General features: G+C 37.1%; 1 protein-coding gene and 1 long non-coding RNA gene across 16 annotated transcripts in view; one reads left to right on the forward strand and one right to left on the reverse strand.

Moving 5' to 3' along the window:
- LOC136835379 (uncharacterized) overlaps positions 1 to 4,663 on the forward strand; it is a 638,801-nt gene extending 634,138 nt beyond the window's left edge. Inside the window, exon 5 of the long non-coding RNA XR_010852120.1 lies at positions 3,005 to 4,663. This is a non-coding gene — a long non-coding RNA (uncharacterized lncRNA). The remainder of the gene's footprint in view (positions 1 to 3,004) is intronic.
- LOC136835378 (GAS2-like protein 3) overlaps positions 1 to 15,902 on the reverse strand; it is a 475,281-nt gene that overhangs the window by 285,590 nt on the left and 173,789 nt on the right. The window lies entirely within an intron of this gene.

Below are 15,902 nucleotides of genomic sequence, written 5' to 3' on the forward strand. Positions count from 1 at the left end.
TGTGGAATCCGAACCACATTATATCGAGAAATGAATTTCTATCACCAGAAATAAATTCCTCTTATTCTTCACTGGCCGGTCGGAGATTCGAACTCGCGGCCAACAGAGTGGTAGCTGAGAACGGAACCCGCTCTCCCAACGAGGAACTATCTACAGTTTAACGTAACCAACATAATGTTTAATACAGTCGTTGCCTGGTTTCCCCGTAAATACCATATCCTCAGTGCTGGCAGTACCTTTTGCCTGATGATCTGATGCTGCTTCCCAACATGAAACTGGTTCAACTATCTCTGTTCAGTGCCCGTAATCTTTAATGCACACTCGGTGGCATTTTCCTCTATTAGAAGAGTGTTGCACGTCCTACGAATGCCACTTCGTCCTTTTCAAATGCGACAAGAGCACCACTGGCAACGAAATTCTAAAAAGTGGCTAGCAACAACTCTTAAGGACTTCACAATTTATAGGTGCTGTTATTCTCGTCTCTGTCAAGTGCAAGTTAGGGTTTGAGCAAGAGCCTGAACACGTGCTGGAGGACACCTGTTCTACGCGTAGTGTGCATATTACCAACCTTAATTGGCACTCACGCGCTTGTTCACTTAGCTCGCTCTCTCTCTCTCTCTCTCTCTCTCTCTCTCTCTCTCTCTCTCTCTCTCTCTCTCTCTCTCTGGTTAGTATTTATAGCTTTTTTCAAGGCTGAACACTTCTCGTTAACTCTCTAGCTTGAAGGCCAAGGATTTTCTAAGGACACATTTCCTTTAAGAGGTTTAATTTAAGTGAAGATTCCATTTCCTTCTACTCTGTCTGTCTGTCTCTAGGCCAGATGGATCTTGTTTTAAAGGGTGAATAGCTTTACAGCATCCATAATATACATATAGTGCATGACTGACATTTTAATTATATAAACACCGTTGTGGGAGTGTTACTGCTAAGATACTGAACTCACTTGTTACCCAAGATAGGTTTAATCGTCTTACAAGAAGAAAATGAACTCATGGTTTTAGTGGAAATTCACTATGGCTGCTAATAGGTTACTAGCAGCTTATCACTGTAAAGTTGGTTCATTTGTTATGCGTGATCTTGTCGAGTATTAACGGGTTTAACGATTTTGGTTCATCATGAGCCCTGCCAATACTTCGCTTACTAAACACATGGATATTACATACTCTATGGTGGTGTTGCCAGGTGTCTCCCAAACTTGCAGTGATGTGTACTGAAATTCATGAATGAATGATAAGAATCGATTATAAATTGCTCAAATTTACCCTATGTATATATATGAAGCACTGAGGTCTTGCCCTCTGGTTTACAGTTTTTCCTTTTGAAAGTTATTTGTAAATGCACAGTGATGTGATTTATCTGTAGGGTTCATCTTAAGAATAACATATTTAGAACTGCTACACGCCATGTTTAGTCTAAATTCTTAGATATCCCCACAGCCCAGTAAGTGCTTACATGATACGTTATGAGAAATATGAGGGAAAATGTTGTCCTGTATTCCTTTGCTACGAATGGATCCTGTTGTTCCCTGACAATATGCAACTCGTTGCAGGCTGGATAGAAATTGATTAAAATAATTGATTTGAATTTTGCTGACGATGGTAGGTTGTTGTTGTTGGCTAAACTAATCACGGCTAGTATCAGTCTTCTTCTTTCATTTTTCCTTATATCTTATGACCCCTAAATTCCAGTGATTTTTATTCCTAACTCTGAGGAAAAATAATGTAAATACTATTGAATAACTGTAAAACTTGTTTTATTGTATTTTTCTAATAAAAGATCAAAACAATTCTGAGGGGAAAAAAGGAAGAAATGGTCAGCTAACATCCAGAAACTAGTATCGATTTTGTCACAAATAATCCTTGTAACTTTTGTTTTTAGTAACAGCGGCTCCTCTATATTAAATGATATATCCAGGGATGTATCCATATCGCTAAAATATGTCAAAGTTCCTGACAGACTTTGTCCAGAACCGTTCCAAAAAGTAAACAAAGAGGAGGAGTGAAAATGTAATCAAAGCTTAATCTCACGCGCTTATGACCAATATTCCTCCAAGACGTCCCTGACTTCGAAAATAACGAAAGTAATTCGCCATTAGGGCACAAACAGGCTGCTGGAGCGGAAGGCCTGACAGTAGGCAAGACAGTGCCTGGACTCCCACCGGGAGAAAACTCGACTGTCACATTTATTGGAATGGAAAACTCGACCTTCTGCCTGTCTGAGGATTAAGGCGCCTACTAGACTTTTAAAAAATCATCGGTTCAAATTGGTCGGGAAATGACTGATGGAGAAGGTTCAGGATGGAAGAGAAAACTTACGTTTGGTTAAAGGTGCGCTGCTTGCTGCTGCCCTACATTATTGTGTGATGCGGAACCCGGCAGGGGACATGTGTTTGTTTGCCAGTGCTCGAGTTTAAAGAGAACATTACTACTTCCCTCTACTCTCGGTACTGCAGTCATGCTGATAGCTTTCGTGTTCGGTGTGCGCAGGTCTGTATTTGTTTGTTCTCGCCCGCTTCCTAGTAATTCCTCTTTCTAGCAGCAGAACTTAGTTGTTTTCACTCTGGAATTGGACTCCCTCCCGTTTTTGTGACCCAATTCCTATGAGAATCGTATACATAATGTATAAAAAGTCATGCAATCGCTGATGCATGTATTATTAACATATGTAACTGAGGTAATGCGCATTAATGAATTGCATACCGGCACTGTATAGTACGAGCACAGGAATTAACGTGCATATATCTAAATTGTTAGTGATTTCATAAACAAATGCTGCATTTCTTGGTTCCCAGTGGATATCTGTTTTGAAAGCTAGACTTCTACATAAAGGACTTAGATCACTTGAAAGATATCTGGTCTGATAAGTCAACAAGTGTACCTAAAAATTACTATAGTTTCTTATTAACTTTTATCTTATTATTTAGGCATGATTTAGAATAAATCTTTATTTTAGCCTATAATTTGTCGTCTTTCTTAATTTTATTTTGCCTTTTTTTCCTGCCAAGGTACTGTTGTGATGGACGTCTGGGGTGTTCGAAATCGAAGGAGGTATGTTCAAAGTTGGAGGCTTGTTTTAAAACCAGGAACAGCAGCATGTCGTTTACCGGTGGAGATTTGTTCCGCAAAATTTAAATGTAATTTTCACTTTTTACCTCACACCTTGACTATGCTGTATATTTCTTACTTATCGATTAAATGAATGGTCGACCTTCCCATCAGTAACATGAACCAATCACACCATAAGCGTACACTACAGTCTACTTTTGTGTTTGCCCCAGTGTTTGTAGGTGCAGGTCCCTGCGTGATGTATCTTATTATTATTGTAAACATTTCCCTTAAGGGAATTTGTTTCAATATACGTTGATTACTGCCCCATTACTATTATCACTCATAATGCATTCTGTTGCACATGGAAGCTTCCAGTTCTAATGGAATGCCAATAGGTCCCGTGATTTCGGTCTGCGGTTGCGGAAAGCTATTGCTTTTATCATCGTTAGTTAAATGAATCATCGAATTATTACGCAAGAGTGCATATCACTGATCATCCACGCCATTGGACGTAAAACGCATGTGAATATTCATGAGCGGTACTAAAAGGAGTATGAATTATACAACTAAATGGATTTCAATTTAAATGAGGCGAATAAAGAGAATTCTCACAGAAAATGGCACATTAGGACATGAAATGCAGTTCGGTTCAATTAGATTTTGCGCCACGAATTTGCCCTAATTGCCTCAATGGAGGCTGGCTACGGATGACTTTGAATTTATCTTAACAGTTGTTTCAATAATTCGTTTAAAAAATATAACTGTTCTGGACTTATTTTCAGTCATACACTTCTCACTGAAGAAAGCGGTTGGTGTTCTTTTATCGGCATATGGAATGCTAACATCGTCTTATGTCCATTTATGTTTAGACACTCAAACGGTATTATGTATTTCAAGAATTTTTGACAAGATAATTACGACTATAATGACGTCCAGCTTCTTCCATTCTATTCCAACGGGTTTTTATTTGTAGGTTTTTAAGAGAGAGACACAGAGAGAGAGAGAGAGACAGAGAGAGACAGAGAGAGAGGTTTTTAATTCAAGTTAATGTCAGTTGACACAATAATAAGATGTTGCACAAGACCCCTTAATGGCAAATAAGCGTTCCCTTCCCTTCCCCTTGCCGTCGACTGCAGTTAATCCTGGTAAAAAATATCGAAGACTTATATATTAAGGCGAGTCGTCTTGATAGACGATTCGTCTTCCTCCGCCTTGACTTCGGAGGAACAATGAGGAAGTCATTGTTGCCCTAACTGCAGTTTCTCATCAGTCTCGCAAAGTTAAACCGAGATGATTAATCAGGGATAATCCTTGTGAGAATCGGACGCTTCGTCCCTCTTCAATCACGCGCGCTTCTCAGATGGGCAACGCGGCATTTCCACTCCCCTATTATCGGCTTTTTTTTTTCTTTTTAAAGCAAAATTGTATTTTGACGTGATATGACACGTTTCTGTTTTCACAGGAAAGATTATTCGCTTTAGACCGTCATCAGGCAACATCATCAGCAGCCTAAATGTCGTCCTCGGTACGGAGAGATCAAAAGGAAAAAATGAAGATCAAAGGGTTGAGTGTAACGTCCTCTCTCTCTCTCTCTCTCTCTCTCTCTCTCTCTCTCTCTCTCTCTCTCTCTCTCTCTCTCTCTTCTTATATATATATATATATATATATATATATATATATATATATATATATATATATATATATATATATATATATATATAATTATATATATATGTATATAATATATATATATATATATATATATATGTATATATAATATATGTATATATTAGTATGTGTGTGATGTATGTTTTTATATATCAGTGTATAAATTCAGATCAACAGTAAATGCTGCTAATATGTAATAATATGAGCAGTCGCACAAATACGAATGAATACGATATGAAACACTTCGAGGAAGAAAAAAGTGAAGGTGGTAAATTAATATTTACAAGCAAAGCCTGATGAGGTCAAACGTGAAAATAGATATACTGTAGTGTTGAAAAGTTGCTCTTTTGCAATAAAGACGTTCTGGTGAGTGAGGTTTATTCTATAGTCTGTCAAACATTCTAAGACCGCTATAGGATGGGGCGCATAAGAAATTTCCATATTGACAAACGTCTCAAAGTTATAAAAATATGGGCTTAGCAGAGCCTGCTCAAGTGAAAGTTCTTTAAAGTTCAGGCATAAGTTTAAAACTGACATTAAAAACGCATTTGACTTTAGATATATTTTTTATAGGAAACCTAACCGTTTTCATAAAAACAGAGATGTGGCATAATTTTTAACTGCGTTGCCAAACCTCAGTTTCCGTGACACATGGTCAGCGTAGGGTATTTGGAAGGTCAGCGGTCACTTTCTCGGCTTAATCTTGAACCAACCATCTTAAAGAACTATGACACTCTAGCTACCATTGTGATAGGACAGTATGACCAGAGAAACGATACAGTGTGACAGGTCCCAAGAGGCAAAGTACAAGCAAAGGTTTAACGTTAAAACAAACATTTTAAAATCTCAGTAGCTCTGACGGCCCTGCTTGTTGTATCTGACCACAACCTAGCGATCTTAGTGTCAGATTATTAGCCTGCATTTCTGGGTAAGCGCATTTCATGTGCCTATGGTGCTGCAGGTCTAAATATTATATATATACCCGCATAGTTCCTGGTCATCTAGTATATATGATTTAGTGTTAATAGTGCTGGAGCGACAACATATCGATCCTTCTCCTTGATGCTGCTGTAGCGGCGTTATGATCAAAATTCAAGTTTGGAATGAGGTAGCACAGACCTGAATGACTATTAAAAAAAAACCTAGATGTACCAGAAAATCTATTGGCTCTGGCGGTGCTATTACCTCCCAAAATAAATACTGACGCGTTCGGTGTTCAATAAATGAGACGTTATTCAGATGTTTCCACTAGTTCACTTCATGGTGCCCTAGTTAGTGATTTAAATGCCGTCGACTTGCGTCGGCTGTAAATAGGTGTGACGAAATGCCTCATCTGCCTTCGTAGTATACCCTTGGTGCCCATTGGAGAGCCCAAGACCATTCATCAAGCGTACCGGGAAGAGCAATAGTTCCGCTTCTTAATGACCGCGGAGAGAGAGAAGAATGATTGCCCTCGCTGTACTTGAGAGACCGACGTCTACCTTTAGAGCCATAAACGGTGGCTCGCGCTCGCATACAAAAGGCTTAGCCGATGGCTTGGTCCTGGTGCTGCCTAGCCATCATTTTTCACTCTCGAATCCGTTGCAAACTCCAGAAGAATGTGATGAACGAATATGGAGCATTTAAACACTGATTTATTTTATTATTCACTTTTACGGTGTACTCTGCTATAACCAAAAAATATATTTTAAGCAATATCATTATAGTTACAAGAATTTATGCTGAGCTCTTGCGCGCCTTCTTGTGTGCTTCTTTGCAGCGTGAAAGTGTGCTTTAGTTCTCTTTACAGATTAAAAATTATATAAACAGATTGGAAAATTCATTCGCACACTCCCATCAATTATATCTGGCGTCATTTCTTCTGAGAAGTTACTTATATTTACACAAAATTATATATATAAAAAATTATATATATATATATATATATATATATATATATATATATATATATATATATATATATATATATATATATATATATACTATGTGTGTATGTGCGTATGCATCTGTAATCCTAACATGACAGTCACGGAAAACCTTTGGAAGAGCAAGGGAAGGTAACGGGGAGGGGATGGCTGCTGGTAACCAAAGTGGGCCATGGTGCTGAATGGGCAGAGGCGGGAAGAGGAATCAGAATTTGTCTGGCTCAGAGACTGACAGGAGTCGGGGTGGGTGGGCGGGGGGAGCCGAGTATGAATATGTGATACCCAGGCGACCAGAAGCAGCACCACGAAAGGAAAGAATGCTTGCAAGGACGATACGAATGATTGCCAGTTTTTTTTTTTTTTTATGAAGCCACAGGCAAAGGCAAGTTTTAACAATATGTTTCAAGTTGATTTTATTGCAGACTTTTTCAAACGGGAAAGTTATCAGACAATAAAAAAAAAATAAATCCCATGGTGACTTTAAAATACATTATCGTATTGCTTCTTGTCTTTACTATAATGTTAATAAATGGGAACAAATGGACTAAGTGGGCAAGTTCATACGCGTTTTTCGTTTAGGTTAATTACACCGTAATGGAAACTTGACACGGCAGTCTGCATTAAGTTTCCACAGGAACGCCCTTTTGCATGTAGACTTTCCGTAAGTAGTTCGCCTGTCACTGGGGTTTCCTCTTCTCTTGTACAAGTTACACAATGAAAGAGTTGTCTTAATTTGAAGCTCCCAGAAATCCTGTGATGTCATCGTAGTAAGCGCATTACTCTGGAAAATGGATATTAAAATGAGGATTAAAGGGAGGGTGTTGTTTTCGAAGCATGCATTATCTCTTCATATCAACAGAGGTGTGTTCATAAGTCGTGGTTACTCTTGTTCGTTACTCTTGTTTTAGTCCCTTTCGTGTTTAATGAGGATGTTTTATTTGTTAGTACTCATTTTGTTGCCACCGTGATGAAATGCTACAATAATAATGATGTGAAGACACGGAAGTGAAATGCTCCTTAGAATAACTTTATTAACAGCCCAAAGCTATGAGTTTGTTTTGCACTGATTCGGAAGAGTTCGTGAGGACTAGGTACTCATGAATGGCGGAATGACTCTCTATCACTTTCTTTATTTTTTCTCTATATTGTAAGTGTTAATTTAATTATAATCTTGAAAAAAACATTTTATTTGACCATATTCTTAAATATAGATCGCTTCAAAAGGGCGGGACAGTGCACATCCAAGGCTTATCACTGGCTAGACATAACTGCAGCTGGTTGGTTCTTAAGTGAAGCTGATGGTGTCCTGGACAGCTGAAAATAAATGCTTGTACATCTTTTCCCATTGCTTTCAAGAGAAAATGGCAAAATTACTTGAAACGTCACAGCAGGCAGGACATTCTACAGCAATACACAATTCAAAAGAAGAAGAAGAAGAAGAAGAAGAAGAAGAAGAAGAAAAGCACCGCTGTAATGGGGACATGGGTAAAAAGTGCAGTTGTATCTGAATGACCGTGGTCGAGTTGCTACCCTCCTCCTCCCAATCTCTGCTTATCACCATGGCCTCATGGGAACTCGTTTTTTATTTGTGAGATGAGTAAGTTAATAGTTTGAAAAAAGAAGTGGCGGGGGAGTGGAATTGAACCCAGGAATCTGTTATCTCGAGTCCAAGTTTCTGTGTTCTACATGTCAGCCGTGGGAAATTACTGACTGACTGAGTGGGAATGCTGCAATCAACAATACAAAAAGCACTTTCGCCGAAAAGATACATAGGATTAAAAAATCTGTTCCGTCTAAGTGATAGCATGCCCGTGAAATTCGACTTGATAAACTGAAACTTTCCATAAATATAACTAAGGAAATCGAATCGATTTTTAAACCTCGAGGAGAAAATCTTCGATTCGTAACAAATAGTTGATTTAGAATTTAAAGTCAAAGGTGGCACAGCAGTAAATCACTAATTTTCTTAACAGTTTCAAATAAAAAAAAAAGCAACGTACCTTCTCTCAGATATGAAAATAAACAATTGCACTTCATATAAAATCTTGTGATTATAATTATCAACTGCTTACTAATGTCACTGTAATTTGAAACAACCGTACATATACATAGTAGTAATATTTTATATAGTATCAGCCATAATCTATAACATTTTTTATTACTTGTCACGCAATTACAGACGCGAATCGATGTCCTCATAACTTAGGAAGTACTCGTTGGAAAGAAATTTGATAACCTCTGATTTAAAAAGAATCTCTTCTGTGTTCTAAATTTCCAGTATTAATTCAATGCCTGTAACCGTGTGAACTGCGAGATCCTTTGATTATACAGGAGTCAGTTTTTTTTATATGATCATGCAATGCTAAATAGTGGTACTTTTTCAGTGTAAATGCTAGTTGGTAAGTTAAGACGACATCTCATAGCAGTGAAAATGGTTCACGAACTGAAAATGTTTTCCTCGACCCACCGAATGCAAACGACACTAACCAACTGATGCCATTCCTCTCCATTTGTGATGCGGCAACGGAAAATAATCTTGATGTATTCGTGTCCTTTCGCTGGGCTATTTTGGAAAGCAGAGTTCCCAAGGGAAGAAAGGGGAGATGGCAATTTCATTAGGGGACATAGAAAATGGGCCATTCTCTCGTCGGTCAGGGCTTCAGTATCCCTCTCTCTCGCACTCACAAGCATTCAGGGAGAACATACGCTACCCACTTCCTATAACTAATGAGTATTTAGTGCAGTCTTCGTGTGCGTTCGCAGCGTTTTCTTACTTTCTCTTATAGAAGAGTCAGTATTTCGCTCGAATCCCTACAGAGTAGCCCACATCCGTTCCGGGGGCTGCAAGTGAACGGTATGTGCTCGTCTCCTTAAAAATTTTACCCTGTCTACCTCTGTTGACGTAAGCAGAAGATACTTGTTACAGAAACCGGATGTGGGTCAAGGTTGAAGCCGAAAGAAAAAAAAAATTAGTGGAATGTAATTGATCACTACTTTGTCCAAATGCGAGCCATCCAGTCCCGATTAATTAAGGGAAGACCTCCGTGAGGTAATCCTCCCTACTCAGATAGGTGGTGGTTGGTTTAGACTTCAGACTAAGTAGGCCTCATGCCAGTGTGCACCTGAAAACATACTTCCCTGGGGCACGGAATTAAATGCTGTTTATTTTTATTTTTCCATTTACCCAAGATCTGTCCATAATAATCATTTTTTCCGTAGACAAATAGTTGGCTTAAGAGCAAAGCCAGCACAAATCTGGCTAAATTTAAAACGCAAACAGACGGCATTAGTAACGTAATTCTTCTCCACTGGCACATATTACGGCAGTTTCGTTGTACTAGAATATTTTCTAAAACTGTCAACGGCCACTATTTTTTTTAGGGCCATTTGGAAGCTGTTATTAGTCGCATTAAACTTTGTAGTATAAGCAACCGTGAAAATGTAATAAAATGCATATTTAAAATGAAATTCATAGTTACGAGAACTATTTGCTACATAAATCCGGCTTAAGTAAACCTCGCAACATTATCTTGTTAAAGTATGGTAGCTGGATAGTCCTCCGACCGCCCCCCCAAATGGATTTTCGCAACTGGATTTTCCACGAAGTACACTGACAAGTCTGATTCGTTCGTAGTATACACGTTATCACAAAAGCATTTATATATTTTTTCTCTTAAAGTTTGAAATATGGCTTGTTTCCCCGCATCAGATACTGTCTTTTTATCTTTTTATCTTTAACATGTTGTTGACTGCACTTACCACCATTATCATTAGTACTCTACTGTTGTTGTTGGTATTGTTTTTGCTGCTGCTGTCCGGTCTCCAACCGAGTGGATTTACAAGTGTCTTAACAAATACCTGACAATTCCACAGCTTAACTCAAATGAGCATCCACGGACGTTTTCTTGGCAAACAAGGTCCACAGTTGGATCCTGGGTACAAGGATCAACTTGCCAGAAGTTAAAACAATTTGATTTCACTTGTCACTTTGTAATATAGTTTCATTATTTACATTTACCCATGCTACATTTTTATTAATTTTTTTTTACGAATATTTAATTTTTTTTAAAGAACCCCGAAGAGTATTGATGGCTTTTTTTTTTACTGTTGTTTAGAATATTAAGAATAATAACTATAAGAAATATCATATTATAAAATTAACTGCGTTCAGTATGATATCATCTGTTATATGAGAAGCACTGTAACCAAAACCAGCGCAGATGTGGTCTCAAAGCTTAATGAGTTCAGCATCTGAAAGGCGTTCATGTTATGGTAAATCGTAAGAATTTACAGTGTACCGTTGTTTATTTTGATATTCAGTAACATTTTTTTATTGTTTCCCGAAATGGACCTGATGCTATTACTCTTGCTTTCTTATTTGACACATTAATTGAAAAAAAAAGTAGGCTCTTTGACTAAAGGTTCACATTTTGGTATACTCATTTGCCAGTTACTGCATGTCGTTTGATCATCCTACTTTGTATGGTAGAGGAAGCAATACTCCTTTCTGCAATTAATACTGTAATGTTAAGGGACTTAGAAACCGGAAGGATGGGTAACTCCTGTCCCCTCTGAGGGATATCTACGCCTCTGCCCTAATCTGCTATCGGATTTCTTCTACCTATTTTGGACCTTGGCCTGGCCTCTTTGTCTGGAATAATAAAAAGGTAAAAGGGAAGAGCTGTTCAGTTCAGACATTTAAAAGGATCTAAAAAGCTTATTTGTGTCACCCCCGCCTCTATTATTTTGGCTATGTTTTCCTCCATTACTCTCATTAGGGATGACCTCTCAGGATTGCTTTCCCCAGACACTTTATATCTGTTTTGTTCTGAATGCGGTATTGAATTAACATCCAGTTTAATTCCTGTTATATTTTGCTTTAATAATATAAAATAACTGATTGGCTATGCTTGTATATATAAATTTAGTATTGACTGACTGATGTAAACTGGTGTTGAATCGACGCCGGTATACTGTCTGTAGGAAAGCCATTTTATTTGTGCGCCCGACTGTGTGTGAGTGTGTGTGTGTATGCACAAGTGTGTATAGGTTGGCGTGTTATAGTGTATATATTATCATCAAATTTAGATTTAATTTTCTTAAAAGTTTCGTTCCCTGTACCTTAAGGCACTCCTTCGCTTGCTATTAGTTCCCGAGGAGATAAATGCATATATCATCTCTTCACAGTATCACGAGCTTCGTATCTTTCTTATCACCTCTGAAAACTAAGCGCCGTTATCTGTTATCTCCCATTATCGTAACATTAATCTTCTGAATTACACAAAGTCCCACTCGGGGAATAATGCACGTGACACGTCCTTGGCCCCCGTGCCCTTGTTTTGAAGCCCCTGTTTGCATGGCTGTCATCGGCTGTAGTTCTCGTGCTTGTGAACTCGGCATGCAAACTACATCCCAGCTTTTTAGCATATTAAATTTTGCATTTACATGATGTGGAGTGCTTGAATTAAAATGATCAGATATTATCTTATAATGAAATTCTTGCAATAAGGAAATAATAGGGAGTCTTTTTAAATGATCCGATATTTTCTAATAATGAGATTCACGAATTCAGGAAATAATACCGAGTCTTTTTACAGTTCAAATTGGCCGTTAAATTTTAGCACACTTTTATTAATTACGAAATCATAGGTGTTTTTTGTACTTGTTTGGATGAAGTGAGCACTTATTTACATGAATGTTGCTTACCCATGCAGCTTAAGTTATACCCGATACATATCGATATGCTGACAGTCGTCGTATATTTGGACCATGGTCGTGTACATCGGAGCCATGCTTTGATAAGCCTCATTTCGGAGGAAATTCAGAATATGTCAGTGTAAATACCTGGACATTTCACCAGCATTTCATGGAATGTGTATTCAAGGGGGGACGTCAAATTATCTCTCTCTCTCTCTCTCTCTCTCTCTCTCTCTCTCTCTCTCTCTCTCTCTCTCTCTCTCTCTCTCTCTCTCTCTCTCTCATGATCGGGTCTGGTTTCAGTGAAGGAGAGATAGATGCGATGTCGCAAAGTTGAAAGCTGCATTTAGACAATACGCTACATTCTAGGAAATTGACCCCCATGGTTACAGAATTATCATAAACATATCAACAGTAGATAAGCCATCCTCTTCATAAGCTCTTGAAATAATGATATTGTGAAACGGGACTGGGATCCGTAGACTACATATCTTGCACGTATTTTTTTTTTTCCTGCCAAAACACTCGAGACTACGGATAAAAAGCTAACTTTATAACTTTATATATATATAGTATATATATATATATATATATATATATATATATATATATATATATATATATATATATATATCCAGATAAAAAGAAAGGAGATTTTCACTACATAGTTCAATACTGATGTTGCGAAATATTACATCTATTTTTTAGATACAATAAGATTCATCATCCTGAAGTTTAAAGTTATACAGACATTTCATGGTACCATTACTTCTATAGATAATCTCATATTCACGAAAATATATATCATACTATTTCTGTATCATTTATATAATTGAAATGGGGTGTAAAGTTAGCTGTTTAACCCTAATCTCCAGTGTTTTTGCTGAAAAAAAAAAACGTGCAAGATATGTAGTATAGGGATCCCAGTACCGTTTCACAATATAATTATTTCAAGAGCTTTTGAAGAGGATGGCGGCTTATCATCTATTGATAAGTTTATGATAATTCTGTAACAAAGGTCGTTAATTTCCTAGAATGTAGTGTATTGTCTTAAAATGCAGCTTTCAGCTTTCTCTGTGACGTCGCATCTCTCTCCTTCATAATCTCATTCTAACACACACACACACACACACACACACACACATATATATATATATATATATATATATATATATATATATATATATATATATATATATATTATATATATATATATATATATATATATATATATATCACTAAGTCCACGTCGGAAGGTGAGTGAAAACCGGGACTTGAAAATGTAAAAATAAACTATGGAAGTACTGTTCAAAGCCCCCGTTTTGTACCACCTTTCTGACGTGGACTTAGTGATATTCTCACAAGCATTCCTTGGTGTTATTGATATATATATATATATTTATATATATATATATATATATATATATATATATATATATATATATATATATATATATATATATTATGTGTGTTATATGAAATAAGTTCCAAAAACTACTTCCTAATCCCCGCCAGCTTATCCCGAGTGCTGCATTGGCCCTGTGCCACTTGAAAACAACGGGAAAGTTTCCAAGAAAAAGTAGATTGTAATTAAAATTACACCTGTCGAAAAATTATACTTTTCGCGGAACTATTAATAATTTCCGGATTTAGTTGTGAATTTTTAACGCCAACATTTCTGGGTCGGCTGTGATAAAAAAAGAAGAAAAAAAAAACAGAAAACATAGAATTAAAAAAAATTCGAATTTCCAACAGTGTTTTTCCTCGTTTATTTTGAAACGATGCATTTCAATTTCACTTTTAAACTGACCGTTAAAATGAGTAAATATTTGACTGTGTAATCAGTATCCATTATGATATACAGCAAACTCTGGCGCACATGCTTATGTATACTAAAAAAGTTTAAACGGACATACAAATTATATATATATATATATATATATATATATATATATATATATATATATATATATATATATTATATAAATCACATAATATATATAATATATATATATATATATAATTATATAAATCTACATATATACATAAATTATGTATATATGTATATATATATATATATATATATATATATATATATATATATATACACACATATAGCGTGTGTGTGTGTGTGTGTGTTGCTTTTCCATAACTCGGGAGTGGTTTGGTCCAAAAAAATTACACTCACACCGAAAATGTAACTGTACCTGTCACACGCTTCAGACGCTGCTGCTGTATCAAGAAACTATGACTTTGAATTCTAATACACTGTATGAAAAGGCAAGGGAGCATCTAGTGCAGGGTTGTGAACCCCTTGGAGAGAGGACATTCCCAGAATGGCGTTCAGCACGATATTCAGTGCCACAGAATACTGACACGACCGTATCAGGAGACGGTACAAATATAAAGGACCTTAGGGCAACAGGAGCGCCTATAGTGCGGGGTTGAATACCCCTTGGTGGGAGAAATATCTCTTAAATGGCGATGAATCATGAGCCCCATCTCCTGAGTCAATGGCAATAATGCTTTTCACTCCGGTGTGATTCCAGCAAAAGGGAATAGTAACCATCGTCTCCGCTGTCTGGTAAGAAGCCAGCAAATAGAAAGTCATGGAGTTTTCAGCTCCATATCCATTAATTAAATGTTTTTGTGAGTAAAAAAAAAAAAACTAGTATAACATCGTACAAAACATACTCTCCCCTTGCGTTCTGCTGACCTCTCCCCACCGAAAATGAAATGCAAGTGGGCGTGGGCGTTCCAGTTTAGCGTTCTATAACCCTCGCAACCCTCGCCCCCAAATTGATTTCCAATGCGTGCATATAATTAGCTTCATGCAAACACGTCCTCTGTTTGAAAGGATCGTTTCCGTCGGGAGATGGATGATGATGCCTTTAAAAGCCATTGGCGGACCCTATTGTGTCGCATGACACGTCGACGACAAAATTATGTTCCTCGGCACGTTCAAATATGTCTCCAAAATTTAATCACGCTGGAACACATATTACGTTTACATGTGTTTATTGAGGTCAATATCTGTGCATCCTGTGGCTTCTCTCTCCAATTTCGGATGGAAAATAGAAAACCCTCAGGCGAAATATAACTATACTCATATAGACCTGGCCGATACTGATTATACAGTCATTATGCACTGGAGTAGTTTCAAATGGGCCGAGTGAATAAAAACAGAAAATCTTCCTAATTTTAACGCAATATACGACAACATTTCTTACCCCCTAATTTAAAGTGTGACTTGTCAACAAGCGCAACAAACCATTCTAATTAATTCCCGGCTGTCAACTAAATGGGAGTGCGATATGCTATTTGAAACGTGGTGAACGATAACCGTAGATATTTTCCCGTGAAAGCACGTGGTTAATGTTTACTTTATGTTAAGATCGTGGTTGGCATTGCGTCTTAGTAGTGTAAATTCATTGTTAAGTAAGCAAAAATACGTTTTTGCAAGTTAATGTTTTCATTTCATTTATAACAAGTGCATCAGCTCAAGCAATTGCTGATGTGTAAGTCTAAGACCTAATTTTTTAAGTGTGCATAAGCAGTGAAATTA

The sequence above is a fragment of the Macrobrachium rosenbergii genome, chromosome 55, assembly GCF_040412425.1.
Source record: "Macrobrachium rosenbergii isolate ZJJX-2024 chromosome 55, ASM4041242v1, whole genome shotgun sequence".
NCBI lineage: Eukaryota > Metazoa > Arthropoda > Malacostraca > Decapoda > Palaemonidae > Macrobrachium > Macrobrachium rosenbergii.